At 43.6% G+C, this 19,912-nt stretch overlaps 1 long non-coding RNA gene across 2 annotated transcripts; it reads right to left on the bottom strand.

Moving 5' to 3' along the window:
- Positions 1 to 3,634: 3,634 nt before the first annotated feature.
- On the bottom strand, positions 3,635 to 10,597 carry LOC121814280. Of its 2 annotated transcripts, XR_006054248.1 has the most exons (3): positions 10,267 to 10,597; positions 8,823 to 9,041; positions 3,635 to 6,951 (listed from the first exon to the last, which is right to left on the bottom strand). It is a non-coding gene; the product is annotated as an uncharacterized LOC121814280 (long non-coding RNA). The 2 variants fall into 2 exon arrangements; XR_006054247.1 differs by lacking the exon at positions 10,267 to 10,597 and having other exon boundaries at positions 8,823 to 9,894.
- Between the last annotated feature and the right edge of the window lie 9,315 nt (positions 10,598 to 19,912).

Raw genomic sequence — 19,912 nt, 5'->3', positions numbered from 1 at the left:
AACCAAGTTTAGGTGGAGTTTATTTTCGTTATTCTGACTTTTTCCGTACTGCGTGCTAGCTAGCATGACGGAGTTTCTATACAGCTGGGTGGTGCTATGAAGTTAATGATGTTGAACTTTATTTTGTTCATAAGTTATTAGAGTTGCCAACCGTCCCGTCTGGTATTCAGAGAAAATATTACGCGTTTCTTATTGAGGTGAAAAGGAACAGTTTGTCCCGTAATTCAGCTACAATGAAAAAGAGCACAAAGCTGGAGTTATTCTGTGTCTTTGCTGCACAGCTGCCTCTTCTTCTCTCATCCTCTCCCCCTCCCTCTCCCGTTTCTACTTCAATCATGAAACTGATCAATGATCAGCTGATCGGCTCTCTTGTTTGTTTATCGCTCACTTTGCGCCGAAAGAGGAAACCAGCGGATGTCGCGCTAAACAACAGCAGCACGTTTAAGCTTGATCAGCTGTTGTTAGAATTTATTTAATATTAATTTCTAGTATCAGCTGATGTTTGCTGGAGCCACAGCTGTAAAGCTGCTGGTCATGATATGGTTTGGTTATTGGTGAGAGGGAAACATGAAGATGAAACCAGGAGATGTCCTTACTGAATCATCAGAGCTAACGTGATGGAGAAACAGGTTTACCTTTTAGGTGACATGAATGAGTTGAAGGGAAGTTATGAACTGTTTCTGAGAGACAAATAACACCAGGATCCTTTTTATGTAGCTGACAGCTGGTAACTGTGCAGGGGCGGGTCTAGCAAAGTGTTGCCAGGGGGCCAGGTAGGGCATTAACAGGGAGAGGGGGGCACAAAGAAATACTTTTCTTTCTTATTCTCATTTAAAATGTCTAGCTTTTAAAAAATAATTATCTGAATCTTACAACAAACGATTGATAGATTGATGCATATATACCATCAGAACAGTGAACATCACTGTCACAACAGTGTTTATTTTCATTCAAAGGCTTTATGATTTTTCCTATAATGGTGGGCCAGTCTCTAGTCAAAATGCCGGGACATTATTTGTTCCCAGTCCAGCCCTGTATGCAGCTCATCTGCAGTCTGGTGTTACCTACATCTTCCTATTCAGAAGGCAGAATTTCCGAGTTCTGAGTACAATCGAAAGCACCACGACTGCAGTTTTTGTGTTGGATGTAAAAGGCGCACATGACGCTGTGACGTAGGCTAGAATCATGGCAGCAGTCAATGACGGTCCAGGCGTGGGATTTCTCTCGTGGAAATATGCACATTATCTTTTCCTTTCTATTGGTAGGTGGCACAGTGCACTGTGGCAAGTAAGCAAGCTAGAAGACTGGCAAAGTTATGGAAGCAACACATTAACAAGAGAATTCTGAGTAAAACCAAAGTTACTTTCCCTAGTAACTAGTTACTTTGAAAGTAAGAGTAACTTGAAGTAACTGAGTTACTTTTGAGAGAAGTAACTAGTAATGTAACTAAGTTACTATTTTAAAGTAACTTACCCAACACTGTTTTAAAATATATAAAACCAAACTCAACCCCCCCATTGACTTCACAGTTTGCAACAACTCGTGACACGGCCTCCTGCCGCGATTTTTACACACCACAAACACACTATTTGGTTTAATCCTCAAACACTCAGCTTCTGTATTAAATCATTTTCACAGCACACGCAGTTATAATCAATATAAGCAATTCACACAGCCAATTTACACTTTATTTTATATACTCAGGCCTGTATCAACACGACAAACGACACCAGATGCCAAGACAAGTTATTCAACCGTTCCTTATTCTTATTCTTATTCTTATTCTTGTCACTTTGTTGGGGGAAAACTCTGTAAAAAACCCAGGAGAAATAAAGACACAATGAGACAAAGTTACTTTTTATGCTTTAACGTGAACACGGGTGAGCTGCTGAGAACAACTCACGTCGTGAACAGAGGCTTGGCACTTTTTATAGAGAAAGACAGTGAGAACAGGATAAGAAAATAATAAACAGATAAAATAAACAACTCCATATGTGGCGCTAGTCTCGTCAGCAGAGAGCTGGGAGAAAGCTGTGAGAGATAAAACAATCTAAAACAATATGTCCCAAAACAATATGTCTTCGCTGGGAAAGTCTAAAAGGATAATTCTAAACTAATCTAACCATAGACAAAGGGCAGAGAAAAGGCATCTTTGTACATTTAAAAGAAGGTAAAGAAACATAGAATCATTTTCCACTAACATTCCCTCCTGTTTTAACTTATTTTAAATGTATACAACAATTGTCTGTGAAGGTTATTTATTAAGTATCTTTAGCAATTTTTTAATTGTCAAAATGTCAGCATAGCAGAAATGTAAATCATGTGGGCTAAAGAATGAAACAAATAAAAGAATAAAAGAATTAAGGAAAATACAGTAAAAGAAAGTATAAAAGTAATAATGAAGAAAAATAATAAAACTAAAACTACAAAAAATAAAAGAATAAGAAAACCTTATGTTGTACCTGTATAAACTACTAATGTGTTAATCAGTGCATGATCACTTGACAAGTCATTTTTAATCACCACGTCATTTATTAGCAGCTATTACAAGTTCCTCTAACAGAATTGCAACGGGATGCTGTTCTTCTTGAGGCACGGCAACATAAGCAGTCATTGTAGTTGTTATCATCTTTGAAATCATTACTCTTAGACATGGCAACACACACAACACTAATATGAGCAGTGCTATCATGATGAAACCTAGAAGGACAAACGGTTTTGTTACAGCAGCCAGCCATGAACCGCCGAACAGCCAGTCCAGCCAGCCTTGTGCTGTAGCTGCTCCAGGTGTGTGGTCAGTGACATATTGTTGCAGAACGGTCAAATTCTGCAAAGCTTCATAAATGTCTCCTCCAGCTTCGTATCCATCAGGGATAAAAGTGCAACATGTCTCCCCGATCAGCTTGCAAACTCCTCCTTGTGATGCTGTTAGCAGATCCAGAGTCAGTCTGTTCTGCAGTACCATCGTTCTGATGGCCTGCTGTTCTCCTGCTAAGGCCGTTCCCAGGGCCTTAGTTAAGTTGATGTGTCGTAGCAGAGCATATCGGTTGATTTCCACGTGATCCCGCACCTCGGCAACTCCAATGCCGGGGACCAAGCTCTGTAAGAATTTCGACTCCTCCTCCCCAGATGCGAAACTCTCCCGGCACTCCAGTGTCCACTGTAATGCCGAAAGAATTGGGTGAGGCGATGTCCACTTCACGTCTCTGTCGGCTGCTTGGGTGATGTGCAACACGTTGCATGAAGAAGACGTGATCTGATAATTGCACCAGGGCGCACAGACCCCCCCAACCTTCAGGGAGTGACAGATAAGCCTTATTGCCACATAGGAAGTACCAGTCAGCCAAAACTCTGGTTCCTCTACTGCTGGGTGCCGTCCGTGCACATCCTGTCTGGTACTGAGTCTTTGTTTGTAGTGGCATTCGGTAGCTGTAGTCGGAGCGACAGTTGAGGCTCATCAGCGTCGTCGTTACTGGCACAGGTGTCGTTGATTGAACAGGCCATACACTTCCTCTCGTTCCTCGGTGGGCAGAAAGTGTATATGTACTTACATAGGTGAGTAGGCAGCTCCCCCACTGCCCGCGATCCATTGTTCATCACACATACTGGCAGTTGTGATGCGTTCAGTTTGTTCAGTAGAATTACATCAGGCAGTGGGTCTGAGACTTGGGGCCAGGTCAGTAGGTAGGTCTGTCCGGAACAGTTCACATTTGTGGGTGATGATGACCTCCAGGTTGCTTTTGCTGGGATGCTGTAGTTGGCCTTGGACCAAAGAGTACCGTAGCCTGGATGTGTTGCCAGGCCCAACAGGCACCAACTGCGATCTTCAGGTATGCTGTACGGCCACAGGCCAGACGTCTGTGAGGATAGGGGCATATGGGTACATGCATAGCAGTCAGTTTTATTATTCAAGTGAGCTGTAGTGTTCATAAACTGCCACCAGAAGTTAGTGGCGTAGCCATGGGGAAACTTGGTGTACTTTCCTTTGTCATACAGTGTCTGCCTTTTCTTCATATAGCGTGACTTGTTGTCCCTCACGGAAGCAAAGATGAGGAGCCCGGCCAGGGTCAGGGCCGCTGCAGTTATTAGGAGCCACCACCTCATGACAACAGGACACACCCTCCTGTCGTGAGTAGACCCCCCGGCCAGAAAGGCTGTTCCCTCCACCGGGCGAGATCACGACAATTGGGCGAGCCTGTGTCGGCTGAGTTTAGATGGCTTCACTTACTCGTCTGCAATGGCTCTGATGGATCCAAGATGGTCGTTCCGCTATTTTGCAAGCGGTGGGCGTGGCGAGGAGAACCTGATGTGGTCCCTCCCACCTGGGTGCGCTCCAGTTTTTCCTTTGGAGCACCTTGATCAGAACCCAGTCACCGGGCTGTAATCTGCAAGACACTTGATAGACATCATTACATTCTTCGTTATTTACAATCATCTCTTTATTTTCCTACAACTTAGACATACATTTTGCTACTGAAATTGTATCTGCCTTTTTCACTGGGTAGATTTCTGGCCACTTTGAGAATACATCTATAACCACTAGGGCGTATTTTTACCCTTGGCATTCATTTAGCTCAATAAAGTCCATGTGGATTGTTTTGACACGTCATGCACGTTCTGACAAATTGTTTTGCTGATGTTTCAAAATTTACAGTGTAGAATTTACAGTGTAGAAATGAGAGTTGACAATACTGGTCAGTCCCCCCGTTGACAAATGCGTACAGCCATGAGTCACTAATGCCGCCATTTTGTGGAGGAATTTTGGCAACACTGGCTTGCCATAACACATCATTAAGTCGTTTGTCAGAACTGCTCCGTGTTTTAGCCATTTTGCCTGCTCTGCTGTGCTTGCTGCTTTTTGTTCATTTTTCAACACATCCAGTGGAATCTGATGTGTGTTTACTGCCATCAATGTGAAGTTTGTCTTTTGTGCCGCCTGTTTTGCTGCTCTGTCAGCAAAGTTATTGCCTGTAGCAATGAAAGAGGCGTTGTAAGAGGTTGGCATGCTGAACTGGTTTTCCGGTTGGTGTAATCATTCCTCTGGTTTTCCAAATTTTTTGCAAAATGATGCACAGCAGAGAAAACATACTGGCTGTCTATATAAATGGTTATTTGTTTATCTTTGTGTATTTCACATGCGCAAATCACAGCTAACAGCTCAGCGCTCTGTGCAGAATATGAACAAGAAAGTGGTTTTGCTTCTATTATTCTACTATCTGTGGTCACTGCGTAACCTACACAATTTCGGCCTGTGCTGTAAGGTCAAGTGCTGTTCTCCTAGCTTCCACACTTGCTGATCATAAGGTGGATCTGGGCCTGGAGTTTGTTTAAATCTCAGAATGTTGTGATACTCGGTCGGTTTCTGGAAAGTGGATGTGGCGGGTGTCATTTAGCATGCACTCAGGTGTAATACCAGAAAAGAATGCCATGACTGCTATCTTAAGTTTTGTCAGAGCGTCTCTACCTAGCAAATTTACTGGACACAACGGGTCATATGCATTTAATAAAGCACCTGCGGCCACTTGCTGTATGTACTAGTTCTAAAGGGGCAGTTAATTGTTGTACAGTTGTGTGGCCTGCAGCTGACTTTACAACTAATTTGTCCTTTGAAAACTGTAAGTTCTTAAGTGGCTGCCTCAAAACTGTTTTGCATTATTTCTCTGTGGCCTACTCCTACAATCTCGTGTGAAGTGACCTTCCTCTCCACGGTTCTAGCAGGCGTTGTCTCTATGTTATCTGCTGTTTCTGCGTGGCTGTCTGCAGCCTTGGTGTTTGTGACTTTGCTCGCCTCTCTGTTCCTGATAGCCACCTGCGAATTAGTGTTTTAGTCTATTGTCAACACGTCAGCCTTATTTTTAAGTTACAGAATGCTGCTTCTTTTTTTGTCTTGGTTTGGGAGAATAGATGCAACACTACATTTTCACTTAAGGCATTTTTAGATAATTTCTAGTTTTTCAAACAAGTCATGGATCTCACACATTTCAAACTTTCAAGTTAGGGTTGTTTCCCATTTATACATATATATATTTAACTTTGCATTGCTCACAGCTCATAGCTCACAGCTCTAAACCTAGGCATTTTCCAATCATATGCCTAATCACTGTGTCACTGTGATTCTCAAGTATTGTCACAAGTTCGTTTAAATTTGTTTCCAAAACCAACAAAATAATCAAACAAAAACAAAAACATAAACGTGTCAGGACACAAAAGAAAAAAGAAAAAATGCTGCCACCCGAACAAGGCAGAAGTCTGCATATGTTGGCTTTTAATAGCATGCAGCTTGTAACATGGTAGACTAATGTGCCTGTGTTAATTCAGCTCCATATTATTGTGTGAAGTTGCACTGGGTTGGGAGTGGTTTTGTGTGTGTCACATTTTTGGTGAGCCAATGGCTGGAATGGGGTTGGACTAATTAGAGGCAAGTGTACTTGATTGCACTGATACACTGGTCTACTTATAGCCCACACTACAAACACTGCTGTGTCGTTTTGTCTCTCTGTGCAGGTATGTAATGTGATGAAATCAGATATGTTTGGGATGGATGGGTTTTGCGCTATGAATTTTATATTAAGTGTGTCGTTTTGTCTCTCTGTGCAGTCCAGGGCCTATTATATGCCACAGCCTAAAGGCAGCAGGGTTGCAGAGGCTTGAGTGACCACTGACTATATGCTTGCAGGGTGGTGGGTCTCCAAGGACAACTTCTAACCCTGTTAAAGGCAACATGTGGAGTGTAACTTGGCCGTGTGGCATAGCTGGCTCTGGCCTTGGGACTGTGTGTTTTTATACAATTCATAAGTGGGACACTGGACTGTTTTATCTTTTATCTCTTGATATATTTTTCGTCAATAAATTATCTTTTAGAATTTTATTGACTGTCATCTTTTTGCCCACGACTGAGACGGTTGGTCAGACCTAGAGTCTTTCTTTGGGTGTGTTACAGCAGCTTCTGCTCTAAAAGAAACAAAAAAAGAAAAAGAAAATGTGGAACATGCTCATCAGCTTAGCAGTGTCTACATATTTAATTCAGCTTCTCAATCCTGTAGTTTTAGCTGTTGTCTACAGGGTTTTGCTTATTGGTTGTTATTATAGGTGTGCTCTATATCTCAGCAATGTGTCATTCTAGAGATGATAGGTTTCAAGCTGGTCAAGTGCCTCTATGCACTTCATTAGTTTAGTTATTCTCTGTATTGTCTTCATCTCACATGTCATTACACTGAGTTTCAGCAAACCTTAAGCTTGATGCAGACTACTGCTTAACAATTATCCACCTCACATCATAACCGACTAAGGTGCCTCTTCATATTAATATTATGTCATTGTTAATATTATCCTCTTTGTCTTATATAACAGCAATAGCATATTATAATATTTTATTAGTGTGTACCATTATACTACTACTGAGCCAATTTGTTAGTTAGGATCATCTTATTCAGCAAACAGATCATTTAGAATTCATCCAATCTGCGGTCACATTTGTTCTCTCTGTTGCATGGCGGACCAGGCAGTTCTATTATATTATTTATATTTTATTTTGTATCCATCAAGGGCTTCAGATGACCTGCAGTATCATCCTTTTCCCAAGGATGGAGACAGTTACCTTTTCACACACTGTCCTTGGCTGAACAGTGACACAGCCTTAATATACTTTATTTATGTTATTAAAATATTTTCGTGTGAATTATTTGCTTTATATCCATTTTATACATTGTGGGCATGGTCATCATGCCAACTGTGTTTCATTGATTAATATCACTTTACAGGTTGTTATCCTTGCTATTATTAATTTCAAATACTCTAAAGATAATTTCTACTGTAATTTTCCCTTTGTTTATCTTTATTTCGTACTTTTTATATTTATATCTACTCAGTGGGGTCTGTTTTCAACCCTTTTAAACTACCTCAAACTACTGTGATCTCTAGTTTTCACTTAATAAGGGATTATTATGTTCTTCCTGATATGGGTGTTGCTGCAGATGCGGCTGCAGAAATGAGTGTTGGTTTACTAAAAGGATTGTGGGCACTGCACAGTGTCTCGTCTTCTGGTTTTACTAAACTGGCAGTTGAGTTCTATTCTTCTGACTGTTTATATTTTGTTTTCTTAAATCTCTCAATTTACAGACATTGTTTTGTCCGGCGTCTGGACTTTTCTTTTCTCACCACTGCTCGTCAGCAGGAGTGAGTTTTAATTTCACTTGCTTGATTACCCATCTTATTTATGTATTTACTTATTTTTGTTTAAGTAATATATACACGATACAGCTGCTATCACCTTCGCTGGTATTAGAGACGAGAGTGGTTGCTCACACGCCCTTCGACTTTCGGACTAGTTCCGAAAGCGGTGTGAACTTTACGAGACGGAACTCGACCGTTCTCTCAACTCACCAGCACGTCAGTGAACAGCAGTAAAAGAAAAACACAGTAGGAGCAGCTCAGTCTCTTATTGGACCGTGAAAATTCAGCTTGCTCCGTTAATTAAAACAATACACACACACACACACACCTATTCGCGCGACCGGAACCCTTATCATAAGGGGAGCTGCCAGTCTTTCTGTAGACGAGCTACTTATTCCCTAGACCCTGTCTAGACCCAGCTGGGGGAGCTACCCAGAGCTCCAAACCTAACCCACAGAAGTGGGGAGCTTCCAGTCGACGAGCTCCAAGCTACCAGCCGACGAGCTACTTTAAACCTAACCCACAGAGGTGGGGAGCTTCCAGTCGACGAGCTCCAAGCTACCAGTCGACGAGCTACTTCCGCTATTTTAAATTCCCTGAATTTAAAATACGCTTTTTACGCAAGATTGTGTCAGTGTGTCTGTATCTACCTGGTCAGTGTCGCCGGGTCTGGTCCACCTCGATCGGGCCCCACCACCGTGGGTCGCTTTCTAAGACGTTGGCCAAGACCCGAATTTAACGCTCTTGGTCTTTTTCCACACACCTGGTGTGTGAGCTGTCGACAGGCGAACAACGTGGACTGGTCACGGAGATGGGACACGATGGAGGCGCTCCGGCTCCGAAGGACCAAGAAATGTTGGGGGAAAACTCTGTAAAAAACCCAGGAGAAATAAAGACACAATGAGACAAAGTTACTTTTTATGCTTTAACGTGAACACGGGTGAGCTGCTGAGAACAACTCACGTCGTGAACAGAGGCTTGGCACTTTTTATAGGAAAGACAGTGAGAACAGGATAAGAAAATAATAAACAGATAAAATAAACAACTCCATATGTGGCGCTAGTCTCGTCAGCAGAGAGCTGGGAGAAAGCTGTGAGAGATAAAACAATCTAAAACAATATGTCCCAAAACAATATGTCTTCGCTGGGAAAGTCTAAAAGGATAATTCTAAACTAATCTAACCATAGACAAAGGGCAGAGAAAAGGCATCTTTGTACATTTAAAAGAAGGTAAAGAAACATAGAATCATTTTCCACTAACACACTTCTTATTTTATTCTTGTCACTTCTTATCCTTATTCTTCTTCAAAACCTCTGTAGCATTACACCTAACTTTTTGACTAATTTAAAAGCCTCTAAGCCCAGGTCCAACCTTGCTGGTCAATCCACTCGCTTCGGGAACACCGTTGCCGACAGCGGTCAAATTTCTAAGCCCTAATTAATTTATAACCGTTCCCCGCAGCCCGACAGGGAGCTTCACGTCCGGCGTCTAAGTATTACACTTGCGCTTTTCCGCTTTACTTAAAGCTCACAGGTCAGTCACGTTGTGGTTACGGCCGGGTCCAACCCTTCACCCAAATAGCACAGTAAAAAGGTAATCCTTGACTACCTGGCCTTTAACGGGTGTCCGAATTCCCGTGGGAGGCCACCCGAGCTAAAAATAACCACGTGTCCACGGTTATTGGTTGCTGCAACACGCTGAACAACTGCGCTCTGCGGAGTCCAACTCCGGTCTAAGTAATTTCCTTACTTTTTTAAAAGCATCACTGTGGGCTCTCAGCCCCCAGTCTTTACTTGATGCCCGAACCCAGTTCTGCTGGTCAATCTGACCAAATACCCTAACTAAAACTTGCTGGCTGGCGTCACAGTCAACAAATATAACACATCAATTTAAACACATAACATATTAACTTAAAATTCACCCCAGAATTAACAGCAATAAATTTTGTCAGTCAAATATTCCCCAATCTTTTATCACTAATTACCCCAAAATCACCATGGACACGGACCAGAAGCTCTACTGAGTGAACATTTAATTTAGCTTAATTTCCAATTCAGCACCTTTGGATATTTTTAATCAACAGGTGGTGCTTACCTCTCTTATTCCGGGCCCATCACTTAGTCGACCTGCTGGCTGTCCGTCCGTTTGACACCACTAAACCTCAGCCAAACCCAAGTCCCTCATCAAACCAGGTTTTCGGCACCAAAACTGTCCTGATTCGTGATTTGAGGAAGAGACATACGACTGAAGGTCCATTGTGTGTCAAAACAATGATTTTATTAAAACACATATATGTGGAAAGATGAGCTCTGCAAAACATCAGCCTCGATCTTCTTCGAACAATAAATGGGGTGTCATATATATAAAACATCAGGGTATCAGGAAATATAACGCCCCCAAGCAGATAAAAACATATGCATGTTCCAGTAATTCCACCGAGGACATATTCTAAAAAGGAACAGTTCCTTCCTTTGTTCCTCCGCCACCCGCCAGATGCTTCCTGTTATTCCACTTTCTGCGCTTCACTGTCACGTATGCAGGTAAACAACTTTGCAGTCAGTTTCGAGCAAAACAAGTCTACTGTGTATGTGTGCAGGCAGACTTATGTGTGTCTTGACCTCAGTGCATGACCTCCCTTTACGTCATCTGTTACCAGGCAAACTTCAATGCAGGCTGCTGAGACTAGACTTGTAGTCAAGACCGCCTAATCCGAGACCAAGACAAGACCAAGACCAGAGGGTATCGAGACCAAGACAAGACCAAGACCAAGACCAAGTTGAGACGAGACCAAGACCGAGACCGAGTCGAGACGAGACCAAGACCAAGACCGAGACAAAAAAAGTCTTTAAACTGCAGCCAGATGCTATTCTATATACATATTCAGGACACCTTAAACTAGTTTTTTAATTAAGCAGCAAGGCAGAACAAAGTCGGGCCTGTATCAAGACACAGGGACTAAACCCCAATTCAACCAGACCCAAAACTGATCTGGAATTAAAACAGGACTACAACAGTAACCAAGACAGAACCAGAATCAGAACTAGATGATAGTAGCACTAAAAATCATCATAGACCTGCACTACACTTATTTTTTAATTCTACCAAAGTACAATATTTAGATTGAGAAAAGTTTATATAATTATTTAGCCTCGTTGTGCAAACAAGCCTGCATAACTTAATAAATATAGAATTTGAAAAGTAACAAATGGTATCTAAAAAGAAACACTAGGTACTAGATACATGTTCTGATGAGTTTTGGCAAACAACCATTTGACTAACATGTGTGTCTCACCTGCTCTTGTTCCATCTCTGTTCTGTCGTCATTCTCTCTCTCCCTCTCTGTTCCTCTCTCTCCCTCTTTGTGCTGACAATCAAGCCAAACACCAACATCATCAAATATACAGTTGAAACCAGATATTTATGTACTCTTCAGATAAAAACACAAACACTTTTTTAATTGTAACATCAAATCACATGGACTCTACTAACCTATCAGAAGCTTCTTTAGCTCAGAATGGAATCGTCTGGAGTTTTCTTATTAATTAACAATAAACTTAGTGTATATGTACTCCTAAATTTGATGAAAGTGATTAAAATAGACAGCTCCCTCTTTTTATTCTGACATTTAACTAATTCAAAAGATATTTCAACATTTATTTATCTAAAACAAAAGTTTACTCTAAATTGATGTTTAACCAGTAAAAAGTTTTATTTTCTCCATAAACATATTTAAATTAGAGATGGCACGATACCACTTTTTTATGTCCGATACCGATACCGATATCATAAATTTGGATATCTGCCGATACCGATATGAATCCGATATAGTGTTTTTTAATCAACAAAACTGTTTTTTAAATATCTTGCTGCATTTTGTATAAGTTCATACTCAAGTTTAAAACAACAACTACACTAAAGCTATTCTGTTATACCTGTATACAAAAAAAATATTTCATAGTTCAGCAATACTGATCAATCTAATAAACTTAGACCTACACCATCCTCCCTATTCTGGTATTTTAAAGAGTACTTAGCGTAAATATTAAGCAACCTAACTAATAGGGTTCCAACTCCCAGCAACAACAAAAATAAATAAATAAAAAATAGGGAACCACCCCTCACGCTCCACCTCATGATGCTTAATCGACGTAATCAACATTAATTTGATGCAGTGTGAAAAAAAATGCACAGAAATCAATTATTTTTCAAGAAATATTAAATAGATTCAACATCTTTCTTCAACAAAATTGCAGACTGCACAGATGGTACCTTCCCAAAGGAAAAAGTACTATAGCTTACTAGGGTATATATATTAGACTTAATAGTCACTATATACACTAATTGACTTCTATTCATTTTACATCAAATTAAAACTTTGGGTGTCAGATAATTATTTATTAAAAGCTAGACATTTTAAATGAGAATAAGAAAGAAAAGTATGTCTTTGTGCCCCCTTTTCCCAGTTAATGCCCTATCGGCCCCCCTGGCTAAACTTTGCTAGATCCGCCCCTGCACAGTTACCAGCCGTCAGCTACGTAGAAAACGATCCTGGTGTAGAAAGTAATATTAAATAAATTGTAACAACAGCTTATCAAGCTTAAACGTGCTGCTGTTGTTCAGCCGCTGGTTTCCTCTTTCTGGCGCAAAGTGGACCAAAAACAAACAAGAGAGACTCGCGACAGAAAAGCCGATCAGCTGATCATTAGCAGTTTCACGATTGAAGTAGCAGCCGGAGAGCGAGAGGCAGTCGCTCGTTAAGCTTAACGCAGGAATGCTTTACAAAGATTCAGAGATGGACTTACACACTTGCTTTACTTCTCTCGGGGATAACTTTGTCGGAGATGAAATGCCAGGTTGCTAGCGAAGCTCCAAATGCTATCCAGACCACAGGTCCCGCATGCCACAGCCACTCTATCACGTGATGCATACTGCTCCGACGTGCTAACGTTCTGAGGTGAGTTACGGCGTATGTGAGGTGCTTTCGTGATATTTAATGGATCGGATTACATTTTTTATTTTTCTCCGATATCCGATCCAGTAATTTAGGTCAGTATCGGACCGATACCGATACGTAATATCGGATCGGTCCATCTCTAATGTAAATATCTGGTTTCAACTGTGAATATACTGCTGTGTATTGAAATTCCTCTTGTTTTGCATAGATATACTGAACAACATCCAAAGCATAATATATAAAATAACATCTACCTGAGTTTTTTCTTTGAAAGAAGCTCCTTATGTCCATTGTTGTGTTCATCAGTACACAACTGAAACCGATTTAGAGAGTTTGTTTAGCCGTGGAGGGTAACAACTGAAAATATGAAATGTAAGCTAAGACTAAAAAATCAGCATTGCTGTTCGGCTTTTTATTTATCCATTTGTTGATTCACTCGAAGAGCAAGTAACGCAACCAAGTGATCAGTTTGATATCAATCTTTTGTGATACACCGTCATATTTACATTATTAGTTCAGTACGAATGATTTGCTTTGGTACCTGGTCAAACTTAAGCTCTCCTCTGTCTGCAGCAAATTCGCAGGCAGCAGCTTCTCCCCCCTCGCTCACATGGGTGCTGCGCTCAGTCGCCTAGTGCCTGAGCTCGGATCATACCAAAATTAGGGGGAATTTACGACGGTGCGCTCTGTGCTTCGTGTGTTGTTTTTGGGCTTAAGCCCAGTAAGCCACCCCCCCCCCCCACTCCGCTGATGGTTGACTCCAAATCTCCCGAACACTATGTCGATTTGAGAACGCAAGACCGAAACAGCGAGACCAAGACCGAGACCAAGACAAAAGTCCGTCGAGACCAAGACCACGTAAAAGTGGTCTCGAGACCAAGACCGGTCTCGAGACATCCAACTCTACTGAGCACACAGGCCTATACAACATGTATAATATGTGGTGAATTGTACTGTAAGCATGTAGGCAACCTTTCAATAGCTGTGGGTCACCCTAACTTTCTCCATTGATCGGCCAGACGTCGCGCTGTCCGTAGCTTCAAACCATTAATTAACTTGACCGAGCTTCAGCTCTTTAATTAGCACAAAAATGCAATGTGTGTATAACATGATTACAGTTGCACCTGCAATGAAAGATTATTATATAACTATGCTCCCACCTGAAATACAGACTTTAATGTAACCGCAACAGTTTCAATAAATGCTCTAATGAAATGATAATGATAAACCATAAATGATGCAACAGTAATAATAATGGTTATGAATAGTAACAGTAAAATAATATTTCATCTCCACACTAGGTCAAGTTAATTAATGGTCTCAAGCTACGGCCGACGCAAGTTCGACCGATCAATGGAGCAAAGTACAGCTATTGAAAGGTTGCCTACATGCTTACAGTACAATTTACCACATATTAAAGGCCTGTGTGTGCATTCAGCAGCCTGCTGCATTGGAGTTTGTCTGGTAACAGATGACTCAAACGGAGTCAGGAAGTATACTTCTAAAATGTCTTTGTTTGTTGAGTGAGGTCATGTACTGAGGTTAAAACACAGACACATGGTCTGCCTGCACACATGCACAGTATATAGACTTGTTTTGCTTGTAAACGGCATGCTTATGTTCTGTTCTGAAGTGCAGCAATTGAAATAACAGGAAGCATCTGGCGGGTGGCGGAGGAACAGAGGAAGGAACTCTTCTTTTTTAGAATATGTTCTAAAACAGAATTACTGGAACATGCATGTTTTTTTTATCTGCTTGGACGCACAAGGGGGCGTTATATTTCCTGATACCCTGATGTTATATATATGACACCCCATTTATTGTTCGAAGAAGATCGAGGCTGATGTTTTGCAGAGCTCATCTTCCACATATATGTGTTTTAATAAAATCATTGTTTTGACGCAGCCCGAGAAGCGGTTATAAATTAAGGTTAGACCTGGGCCTAGAAGCTTTTAAATTAGTCAAAAAGTTAGGTGTAATGCTACAGAGCTTTTGAAGAAGAATAAGGATAAGAAGTGACAAGAATAAAATAAGAAGTGACAAGAATAAGAATAAGAATAAGAATAAGAATAAGGAACGGTTGAATAACTTGTCTTGGCATCTGGTGTCGTTTGTCGTTGATACAGGCCTGAGTATATAAAATAAAGTGTAAATTGGCTGTGTAAATGCTTATATTGATTATAACTGCGTGTGCTGTGAAAATGATTTAATACAGAAGCTGAGTGTTGAGGATTAAACCAAATAGTGTGTTTGTGGTGTGTAAAAATCGCGGCAGGAGGCCGTGTCACGAGTTGTTGCAAACTGTGAAGTCAATTGGGGGGTTGAGTTTGGTTTTATATTTTTTAAAGGAAGAGAAACTGCGGTATCGAGTCCGTGGCGCAGTTTGAATAATTTGTGAGGTGCATAAGAGCGGATGGCCCCGCTCTGTGTGCCGTCAGGGCGTTGTCCAGAATAAGCAGAGAAGGAAGTGTCTCACAGAGAGTTTGAATGGGACTGCAAAAAGCATGAAGTGTGTGTGAGCCAGCCTCGAGGGGTGGGGTTCACAGGCGGACCGAACAAGGAGTAAAGTGTGTGTGTGTCTGTGAGAGAAAGAAAAGGTGGGGGCCGAGTGACCAGCCTGTGAGTGTGTGCGAATTCCTGGATGACAGAAGAGGGAGAAGAAGTAGATCAGTTGATTTTCTGTGAAATAATAATAGTCAAGAAATCCTAGTGATCAAATAGGAGAAAGTGAATGGAAAATAAAGAAAGAAAACTAAAACAGTGGATTAGTGTTAAGGTAGTGATAAATAAATTGATAAAATTAACAGTGACATTTAAAGGTGATCAAGTACTCAAGGATGAATGGAGAATTTGATTGTTGACTGTATGAGAGCTGTTGGGGTGAAAGGAAAATGAGGTTGGAGGAGTGAGTTAACAGGTTAATGTGTGCGTGTAAAAAAAAAAGAAAAAAAAGAGAAAGAAATGATGAAAACAAAGAAAATAAAAAGTGTGGAAGTGTGAGTGAAATTGTCTCCAACTGGGGGAAGCAGTGATAGAGAGGTCACCTTCTTCCCCTGCTGGACACAAAAAAAAACATAATTTGGAGTGTGGTGGACGAAAATAACTAATAACAACATCAAGAGGATTTTTGGTTATGGGAAGACAAATAAAAATTTCATTTTGGGTTTAAAGTCAGTAGAGTTCAAAACAAAATAAGCAGAGATGTGTTGCTTTAGGAGTGATGAAAACATATGCAGTCACAGTGAATAATGAAAGTCTCTCAGTCTGTCGTTTACAGGTGGGGAACGGACCTGGATCAATTCTCCACGGGCAGCAGTCGGAAGAAAATTATAGGTTAAAATCATTAGAAAAAAATAGAAACACCCAGCCAGAATTTTTGGCTGAATTGTTTTGCAGCTTCCCGTCCTCATCCTGAACAAGCAAGCTCCAAGGAAGCTAATCTCTCCCTGAAGACACCGAGTGCAGTTCCAGAAGCACGAGCATGAACATCAACAGTGGACAGGAGTCCAAGAGACAATACCAGAGTTCTGAGCAGAGAGGTCCAGCAGCGCTGTGGGCAAACGGCATCAGAAAGAGAAGATCCACCATCTAGATTGGATGGATGGAGATGCGTTTCCAGCAAGCTGCAACCTCACTGTGTGTGAAGGACTTTTGAGAAGACTGTCTGAGCTTGACATTTGCCATGTTTGGAGCGAGATGGCAATGAAAGAGACAGTGGGACAAAGAGAGACACGGGACAAAGCTGAAGAAAACTGACTGCCATTGGACTGAAAAGTGGGAGAGAAGAAAAGGAGCAGAAGAGGACTGAGGCTGCTGTTTTAGTGTGGGGAATCAAATTGGGTTAAGGAATCCAGGGAGACAGACGACTGCCTGGAAGTGGAGGTTTGACACAGTCCCCAGACCACCACAAAAGGAGGAGGAAAACCAGCGCTGAGGTATGCAAGAGTACTGTTAGAACAATGGAAAGTGACACCACGCACGCACATAATATGCACCAGAGATAACACAAAATCATACATAAAGTGTAACACATTAAAAGAGGGCATTTGTAGAAGGGGTTAACAATACACAGTGTGGTTGCCTATGGTAACCTGCAAGCATTTGGGGTTTAGCTGTGCCTGACTATGACAGAGTTTTTCATTTAGATGTTTCTGGAACAAAATTTGGAGTGAACGGAGTTTTGTTTCAGAAAAAAGGGGGAAGGTACATAAAAGGATATATAGAAATAGAAAATGTATTAACCTTACTAACATAGCACACACACACATGTAATGAAGCTCATTAGGATCTGTCACGGCGGGGCGAACTACGCACAGTAGCTCGGCGGGCCGGTGTAGCGTGCTGACTAGACCCAAGCGCGGCTACGGCTAGCGGTGGGTTTGGAGCAGACACACAGTTATTCTAGTAACGATCAGTGCACGAAGCGTGGCTTCGGAACTGTCGTTACAGACAGAGAGCGAGCGGAGCCGGGAAGAGAAAAAGGATTGAAGGGAAAAACACTCACGGTTGCTGAATCAGGCGGAGACTGACGTCGGCAGAGTTTCGGAGCTCCTGACACGAAGAGAATGATGTCTGAGCGGCGAACAGGTGGGTGGCGTCTCTCTTTTAACCCCGGCCCCGTGATCAGCTGATCACCGGCTGACAGGACCCCCCCCTCGAGGACCGGCACCCGACGGGCCAGGACGGCGGCGACGGAAATCCGAGATGAGGGAAGGATCCAAGATGAAGCGGGACGGCACCCAGGAGCGCTCATCAGGGCCGTAGCCAGCCCAGTCCACCAAATACTGGACCCCCCGGCCCCGGGGACGGGAGTCCAAGATCCGTCGGACAGTGTAGACAGGACCCCCATCGACGATCCTGGGCGGGGGCGGGGCCCGGGAGGGGGGCGCCAGCGGGGAAGCGACGTGCCGCTTAAGCTGCGAGACGTGGAAAACCGGATGGACCTTCATGGCGGGCGGAAGCCGGAGACGGTAAGCCACGGGGTTGAGCCGGGCAGTGACTTCGTACGGGCCGACGAACCGGGGAGTGAGCTTCTTGGACTCACCGCGCAGCCGCAGGTGCTTTGTGGAGAGCCAGACGCGGTCCCCCGGCTGGAAGGGGTGACCCGGGCGGTGGCGGCGACGATGCTGCCGGGTGTACAGAGCGTTGGCCCGGGAAATGGCAGCCCGCGCCTTGATCCAGGCCTGACGACAGCGGCGGACCATCCGTTCAGCAGCAGGCACGTCGACCTCCGCTTCCTGATGGCTGAAGATAGGAGGATGAAAACCATGACAGACCTCAAAGGGCGAGAGACCGGTGGCGGAAGAGACGTGAAGGTTATGAGACAACTCAGCCCACACCAGGTAACGAGGCCAGAGCGACGGTTGGGCGGAGACGAAGCACCGTAAGAAGCGCCCCAACTGTTGATTGGTCCGTTCAACCTGCCCATTGGTCTGAGGGTGATAGCCGGACGAGAGGCTGGGAGACGCTCCAATCAGGCGGCAAAAGGCCTTCCAGAACCTGGCGGTGAACTCAGAACCTGGGGGCCCCCGATCGGAGACTATGTCCTTGGGGAATCCGTGAGGCGGTTCGGCGGTCAGGGCATCCCGGATAGAGTCCTCCAAGGGCCACCGAAGGGGGGCAGCGAAACAATGAGACGGTAGGATAGGTCCAGGGTCTGACGTGAAGTCGTCCTGGGCGAACTGCCTGGAGAGGGCGTCTGCCTTGGTGTTCTTGGAGCCAGGGCGGTAGGCGAGGTGGAAGTTGTACGGTTCGAAGAATAAGGCCCAACGGGCCTGCCTTGGGTTGAGCTGCTTGGCAGAACGAATATGGATCAGGTTCTGGTGATCAGTCCAGATCAGAAATGGTTCTTTCGCTCCCAGGAGCCAATGCCGCCATTCTTCCAAGGCCCACTTGATGGCCAGGAGTTCCCGGTCGCCGACACCATACCGTCGCTGCGTGTCAGAGAATTTCCTCGAGAAATAGCAGCACGGGTGAAGTTTCCCATCCGGGCCGTGTTGAGAGAGGACGGCGCCAGCGCCAACATCGGAGGCATCCACCTCCACCACAAAATCTCCGGCAGGATCAGGGTGGAGCAGGACGGGAGCCGTAGCAAACCGGCGGATAAGGTCTCGGAATGCCTGTTTCGCACCAGGGGGAGGCAGAAGGGCTTGGGCAGGTTAGCTGGTTTGGTGAGGGATGTCAGTGGGGCGACAATGGTGCTGAAATTGCGGATAAAGCGCCGATAGAAATTGGCAAAGCCCAGGAAGCTCTGTAGCTGCTTAAGGCTGGAGGGCTGAGGCCACTGGGTCACGGCTTGGACCTTTTGCGGGTCCATGGTCAGGCCATTGGAGGAGATGGTGAAGCCCAGGAAGGTGGTGGACCGCTGATGGAAGGCACACTTTTCCAGTTTGCAGAACAGCTGGTACTCGAGCAGCCTGCTCAGCACGGCCCGCACATGGCGAATATGGTCCACTTCGGTGCGGGAGTAGATCAAGATGTCATCCAGATAGGCAAACACCCACCGGCCCAGCATGTCCCGCAAGACATCGTTGATCAGATGTTGGAAGACAGCAGGGCTGTTGCAGAGGCCGAAGGGCATCACCAGATACTCCCAGTGTCCGTTAGGGGTGATGAAGGCCGTCTTCCATTCGTCCCCTTCCCTAATCCGCACCAAATTGTAGGCGCTGCGTAGGTCTAGTTTGGTGAAGATGCAGGCCTGGGAGAGGGAATCGAGTGCGGTGGATAGCAGAGGAAGAGGATGGCGGTTCTTAACAGTGATTTTATTCAAGCCCCGGTAGTCTATAG

Source organism: Haplochromis burtoni, unplaced genomic scaffold (genome assembly GCF_018398535.1).
Source record: "Haplochromis burtoni strain Fernald_Lab_line unplaced genomic scaffold, NCSU_Asbu1 Contig_32, whole genome shotgun sequence".
Lineage (NCBI taxonomy): Eukaryota > Metazoa > Chordata > Actinopteri > Cichliformes > Cichlidae > Haplochromis > Haplochromis burtoni.
This window is presented reverse-complemented; position numbering and strand designations above follow the sequence as displayed.